Raw genomic sequence first — 7,482 nt, 5'->3', positions numbered from 1 at the left:
AGTGTTATAACAGTACAACATTAATTTATATTTTTTTAGATTACTAATTATGATTACTTTGATGATTTGTTCGATTATTGTGGCACTTGCATTATTTGCGTCGTCTAATGGATAAATTTGTTTAATCGAGATTTTTGCCCCCATTTTCCTAACCATAAACGTATATTTCCGAATATACAATAATGAAAAAAAAATTCAAAACCATTGAATCATCATTAAAGCTTCAAAACTCATTTAATTTTTGCATTAAACATCATGATCTTACAGCCAGAATAAATCATCAAACCAGTAAACTAATATAAATCTACTAAACCAAGGTCTAACACTAATTTTCATAAGTTTTTCAGCATATTAATACTTTAATGAAGTATAACGTTGTATCGTTTTTATTTTCTCTTATTTATCTTTACATATTAATTTCCCGTTTGGTTTTATTTTGATCGATATTAATGCTGAAATATATAGAAAATTTAAATTTTCAGACATAAACTCCTTATAGATTTCGATTAAATAAAAACAAAGTTTTATATAAATATGAAAGGCAAGGTACCCCCACCCACCATTGGGTCAGTTTATCAGCCGTGCCTAGGCATACAGCGGTACTGAGCTGTCAGCTGTTCTTACAGATTCATTCTCGTAGCATTCTGTTAAATAGTGTCAGTTATTCAAGGTTCCTTCCTGTAAGCACCGACTTTTAACAGGTATTACATTAATTATACGTGATATTGCTAATTATTAATTTCCAATTCAAGGATTAATTAGAATTATTCTTATAGATTTTATATTTTACAAAATCTATTTAAAGCTGTCAATGAGTTGTGATAAGACTGTAAAGATTATCTAAAATTGTCGAATAAAAGTATACAAATTTAAATATTTTTACACTGCATTATTTTTTCGATCAATAATATTGAATTTAAAAAAAATTATTCAATGCAGACCAATAGTCACGAAAAATAATTATAATAATCTGGTTTTAAAACAATTTTGACAATAATTTTTTTTTTAATAAATAAGGTTTTCGCTAACTGATTTTAAAAAAAATAAAATAAATGGTTAAATATATAATATTAATTAGGTTTCTACATTTTTTTTTTACTCGAAAGAATCAAATGAACTAAGTGTTTAGAAAGAGATATTATGAAAATATACGGAGAATTAATTAATTCTGCCTCAGGAATATGAGGACACAACCGAAAACCGCTAATGAAACTTATAAAAGTAAAGGAACAATAACATACAAAACTGAAATATTGATTTCATTATAATATAGATTTTTTTTTTTTAAAGTTCACAATTTGAAAGTAGAATATACAAAATGTTCTTTAGTTGACCCAGACATCCAATTAACAAGCATCGGGTCAAAATCAGCAATTTAAATTAGCCATTTGCCCTTACTCTTTTACACAAATTCGGTACTGCAAAGTCAAGGAAGGGAAAAAAGGGAATTATTTAAATGGCTAATACATAATTTATAAATACATAACAGACAAGAATATTAAAAAAAAAAAAATTAAAATATGAAACTAATTGGACGTAAGGTTAGAAGACAAGGAGAAATAAAAGTTTCTTAAACACAGTTTTGAAAAATCTTTATTACTAAACACATTTTAGAGTTTCTTGGGTAAAGAAAATATTTTAAATACATGACGTAAATAACAACTTCTCTCTAGTTGTAAGTTTCGAAACAGATAAATAAGTAAATCAAATGTAAGTTAAGCAGCTTATAAACCTTGTCCACACTGTTTTATGGCCTGCGTTGTCATAACACATACCGCAATCTGCACATGCAACAAATACACTGCGCGTGTCGGATGTCATTACAGAAAAACGCATAGTGTAGACATAGCTGTTGAACTATATCTTCAGAAAGTCATATCTGAGCATAATGGTTAATGCGTATTATTTTGGTTTTGAAAAAAAGTAGTCATTTATTAGTTAATTTTGTTTCTTTCCATTAACGCTCAGTTCGAGGTATTTTTCACAATTCAACGTTTAAATCTACATGGCACAACGCCATTCATCAAAAAATCGTTAATAGTATATCGGTATATATAAGTGTGAAAAACGTTTTATTTAGGGTTATTTAATTTTTAGGTAATTTTTATGCACAAAAATATTTTTTCTACTTGATAGTAAATCACTGGCTATGTTGAAAAAAAAATTCTATATGAAAACAAATCAATTTTTAACATCAAGATTCTTCTGAAAAGATGCGATTTTCTACCCTTTAAAAAAATTTGTGGCAGTCTTAGGACAGAAATAGGAAACATTTGACAATGAATTAATTCATTTAAATTGTATTAATAATGTTGTGCAATACATAAAGCATAATATAACTATACTGTACTATATATATCTACTGTATATCTCTTAAGGTTATAAACGCTGACCATACTTTTTTATCATTATTTATATATTATATATTTATTATTTTTTACATTTTCAATAGCACGTTAAATCGTTAAATCTTAAGGAGGAAATGAAATTACATAACATCTCTTCGTCTAGTCGCATCATTATCAATTGACTATAACGAGCCTACCGGATGAAACTTAGAACTTTTCATAGCTAGTTAAATCATCCATGGTTCAAATGAAATAAGAATAATTCAAACCAACTGACTATATCAGCTCATTATCACGAATAGCCTTAACCACCCAAAATAATTCCAACCAATTCCTTCAATTAGTCCATCGACTTCTCAAACGGTGAAGAGGCTTCGAGAGGTCTAGCAAAGGTCATAGGAGCCCTCACGCTACTTAAGACGAGATTCCTAAGTGTAGCCACGTTCCTAGACGGCCCTTCATCGAGCGATCTATAGAACTTAAAGACATTAAGGACATTTGAGGAGTTTGACATGGAGTAATCGATTAGGTAGCATGTGAACAGAGGTGGAAGCCCTAAGAGGAATATTTGCAACTACTTCGCACAATGAAAGAGACAAACAAAATGACGAAGTGATATACCTCGCAAAACAACAAATTCCAGCTTTGTTATTCATAAGATAATGCCAGTATTTTTCCATTTAGTAAAAAAAACATACTGAAAACTGAATGGTTTTATTTTTTATTTTATTTATTTTTTTTTTTTTTTAAGTTACCTATTTATTTTTAATAAATTGGTTGGGAGAGGTCAAGAAAAAAAAAAATTGTTCCATGCATTTCCTATTATATATTCAACCTTGGTCGCTTTTTTTACTTCCATTGATTAGCCCTAAAGAAGGCCCGCAACTTAGCTCAAAACATCGGCATATAATAATAAAAGTATTTATTTTATTTAAGTAGTTATTTGATAACTATAATAATTATAGGTAAAATTATTTCACCATAATCATCAGGAACAATCGTATTTTGCTGTATATTTATCAAAATCTAATCTAAACATGAACATGTCAATAACTAACATATTTTTCAGTAAAACTATTTTCATAATCCTAATATCCATAGCTGATACATTTTTTCGATAGGAACAATAAGTAATAATAATTAAATATAATAAGTAATGATTAATAACAAGTAACAACGGTTTTTCTAAAAAAGCTACTACTAGTTGACACGGCTCAGGCTGAGTTTGCAAATATATTTAAACTTCGTTTATTTTTTTTTTAATATCTTTATTGAAATTTACAACTTTATATTATATAATACATTCAGTAAATTTGTACTTAGTTAAAATGGAGTGTTACAGAAGTGTAGAGAAACTACCCATTGGTAACACTCTAATGACATTTTACATTAGCAGATCTCGTGGCCATCTTATTTCATATACATCAGATTTACTAAATGTATTATAATGTACGGTTGTAAATAGCAATGAATAAATTAAAAAAAAAAAAAAGATTATCCGTAAGGATGGCTGATTTGGCCGAAACGTAGGACTATTGATTTAATAAAAAGTGTTGAGACTATACAAGGATTACAATTTGAATAATTTAATAAATACCAGTGTCAAGAAATTGAAAAAAATTATATTTTAAATAATTTATATTATTTGTAAACGTTTGCCATTTTCACCTATACTTAATTAGGAGGATTATAAATAAAATATTTATCCCACTATTCCAAGAATAAAACAACAAGAAACGCCCACCGCTTCCGTGATGATACATGGACAGATAAGAACAATCGATGGTCTTTTAATAACTCCGGAAACAGGAGGGGGTCGATGAATGGAAGTAGAATGGTGCTTAGTGACAAAGATAAGGCAGATCTCACTGGTGGAGTAGTGGCGTGACGTCTGTTTGACCAAGATAACAAGGGGTGGTGAAGAGGAAGGACTAAAGGGCAAAGCAAGATGGAACGAAAGGGAAGTCTGTTGATCGAAGGGTAGCTGCAGCCATCTGTCCTAAGGGTGGGTTGATGGATTACTAACGAATGACAAATAGAGAAGTGGACCACATGACGGTCAGGTCTCGGAGGTATATTTCTCAATAAGATAGAACATCCTAGATCCACCATAAAGATAAATAAAAAAAAATGTAAACATAAAAATTCTACCTTCAACATTACATCCTAATTGTTAAGTTTTAATGTACTATCATTAAAAAACTAAGTTCCAACTATTACGTCTTCGGTACTTTTCTAACTCGTTATTTAAGCCCTATTAGACAAATCCAATGAGGATAATACCTACCTCATATTATAAACCACGTAATTGTATATTGATTTACCAAGTTTAATCAAAATCGTTTGAGACGTTTTACAGAAAATCCTAAACAATTGCAAAAGCAATTCTCTAAAGTATAGGGTGATCGATTTTGACAAAAACGTTGCTATAACATCTGGGCATACAAACAGACATAACTTTTAGTTATTCGAAAACCTGAATCCGAAATTTTGGACGATCGTAATAATTTTTTTACGATATATTCCACATGCACTCGTAGAAAAGTAAATGTAACAAATTTAGAGTACACGGATCACTTTTATTTGTGAAGGATAGGTAGACCTTGCAGCCGCGATTAAAGAATGTTGAATCAAATAATATTTACAAACATATTTAGCAATGAATCAAACTTCTTCAACACACGTATACAATATACGTGGGTATAACAAGTATCCACTCCTAATATCAAGACGTTTCATAACAGTCATTACTACATGTATAAATGAAAGTATAATTCAGGATTCAACATCCTGAAGATAACAGGAAACATTTCTAATCTAACAGGAGAGGAACTAGGAACCTTACCGGTAAAAATAAATTCAATATTAATCAGCTCAAGATAATTAAAAGCATAATCAAAATGTTTAAACAAGGCGTTACATTCCAAAACCAACCTTATATTTTCCATTTCTTAAATTTCCTCTTTTCTCCAACAATTTTTTTTTCAGAATAATCATACTGTGAAAGGATTCATTCAAAAGCTGTTTAAGTAATTTAACCGATTTTGGAAGATACCCTTTCATCTCATGATCAATTTGTATAAAAACTCTCGGAGAAGAGAAATAAACATATAAAAAAAAGGATGGAAAATCGACTTGATTGGTTTTATATGGCTTTTTAATACTTTCAAATTCATATCTCAAGTTATTTAGTGTCCCAATAGATTTTTTGTTCACATCAACACATGTTTATGTTCTTACTTTTACGTTTCTATCGTTTCTTAAACTTACTGAATTCTAAGGTTGTAACAGTCGTCCTTTATTTTTAAAGACATGTAGTTATCTATGTAAAGACCTATACATGCTTTAAGATATGAACTGAAAATTGAAAATAAGATTTACGTCATACAACTCAAATATTTAAAAAAAGAAAAGAAAAACAACCACAACAATACTAGCTGTCAGAATTTAAAATATTGTATGATGAAAATTTAAAGTTAACAGAATAGACTTTGCTCGGTTCATACTTAAAAACTTTTTTTTTCTAATTAAAAATTAAGGTACCAATAATTATATTTTATTTATTTAAAATTGAAATTAGAATCATAAACGATTCAAAGAAAACAAAAATGTAGAAAAAAAAATAAAAAATTAATATTGAAAAATTTGATACTTAAAAAACTTAGGCATAAGCTTTGTAAGTAGGATTTATTGGTTATTCCAACACTGAAATCCGTTAGTTAGAAATAAAATGATCCTCAAAGTTAATGAATTAACTTTGTATTTTAATAAAGTATTTTGAGCAATATTAGTGAATTAATTTTTCTTTTTTTATAAAATCCTTCGCTCACCCCTTTCCCATAAAAACATTTTGTGTAATAACTGTTCAATATTTAGAAATATAGTTAGCGAAGACCCGCCTATGACCAACAGTTCGTAAATTAGTCAAACTCTCTTTCCCTAGGTAAGACGTTATTCGAACGTTCTGGAAATGATCCAAAACATTAAGAATGCTTACGGAAGGCGTGGATTCTCAAAGTAACATAAATATACTGACTTTATCACCAGTTGAATTGTATATTAAGTAGGAATAAATTTGAGCCTTCACAACATATAGAAAAGAGAATTTATATTGTCGCCACCGTATTACCGCTGTTGTGTCTCTCTTTTTACATTTAAAGAAGGGAAAAAAAGGGCTGTTTTAGAAATTGCAGCTCTGATACACGTGCAAGATGTGAAGGCTAGCCAAATCTAAAAATATCATAACGAATTTAAGTTTATCAAAATTTTCAGTCAGAAATAACGTAAAATAGACTTTAACGACGAGAAAATAAGCATTTACGATTCTAATAAACTCGTAATATTTTAACAACTATGTATCCTTCTTAGCTAAACACTTCGTAGGTCAGATAGAAAATAAAGAGCCTGATATAAATACAGAAATTAACCAAGAGGGATTCGGCTCAATGCTGACCATCCTATATATACAAATATTTCCTTCTAAGCTCATGGAATTTTTCGGGAATAATATCTCTCTATCTCTCTCTCTCCCTCTCTCTACTACAATATAATACAATCAACATAAGTTCAAAATTTAAAAGTAAATAATGAGAAAGAGGGAGAGAATAAAAAAATAAAATAAATCGAATAAAGTATGTTATACAATAAACAATTGACATAACTATTATACAACATTTCAAGACCCAGTAATAAAGTGAGATCCTATCATATTCCGTAATATGATTCTACATTCTCCAAGTAATAATGATCACCTTACAACATAGATAATCACTTCTAGGTGACCATATAACAATACAGTTATAATCATAGAATTCATTATATAAATTTAAATGTAAACTGAATAATATTTAGACAAATTTAATAATTGTTAACACCTTAAATTTACAATTTATACATGCATATAGTCATATATATTGTTATAATTTCTATTAGTTGAATTTTGTACTGGAATAAGTTCTTATTATTTTAATTTTAAGTTCTCACTGTATTTTTATTTTATTTTAAAATTTTACTTTATTTTTTTAATTCAATTTAAATTTAAAACCGGGAAGTTAAAAGCAAATAATCCATGTTAGGAATTGTTAGCCAGTGGAGAAAAAAATATATAACCCGATAACTAACAAAATCTCCTGAT

General features: G+C 28.6%; 2 protein-coding genes across 6 annotated transcripts in view; one reads left to right on the top strand and one right to left on the bottom strand.

Annotated features, from left to right (window-relative positions):
- nonC (serine/threonine-protein kinase Smg1) overlaps positions 1-7,482 on the bottom strand; it is a 141,216-nt gene that overhangs the window by 58,486 nt on the left and 75,248 nt on the right. The window lies entirely within an intron of this gene.
- The window catches only part of mAChR-C (muscarinic Acetylcholine Receptor, C-type), a 41,897-nt gene that overhangs the window by 16,142 nt on the left and 18,273 nt on the right, over positions 1-7,482 (top strand). Inside the window, exon 1 of one of the 3 annotated variants that reach the window (XM_014420732.3) lies at positions 683-701. The exons of the other annotated variants lie outside the window; for them this stretch is intronic. The gene's annotated coding sequence lies outside the window, so the exon portion shown is untranslated. Of the gene's footprint in view, positions 1-682; positions 702-7,482 lie in introns of those variants that run through there. 3 annotated transcript variants of the gene reach the window in all.

This window comes from Halyomorpha halys, unplaced genomic scaffold, assembly GCF_000696795.3.
Source record: "Halyomorpha halys isolate HHAL.00 unplaced genomic scaffold, Hhal_1.1 Scaffold287.1, whole genome shotgun sequence".
Classification (NCBI taxonomy): Eukaryota; Metazoa; Arthropoda; class Insecta; order Hemiptera; family Pentatomidae; genus Halyomorpha; species Halyomorpha halys.
The sequence above is the reverse complement of the archived record's forward strand: the minus strand, read 5'-3'. Positions and strand labels throughout refer to the sequence as shown.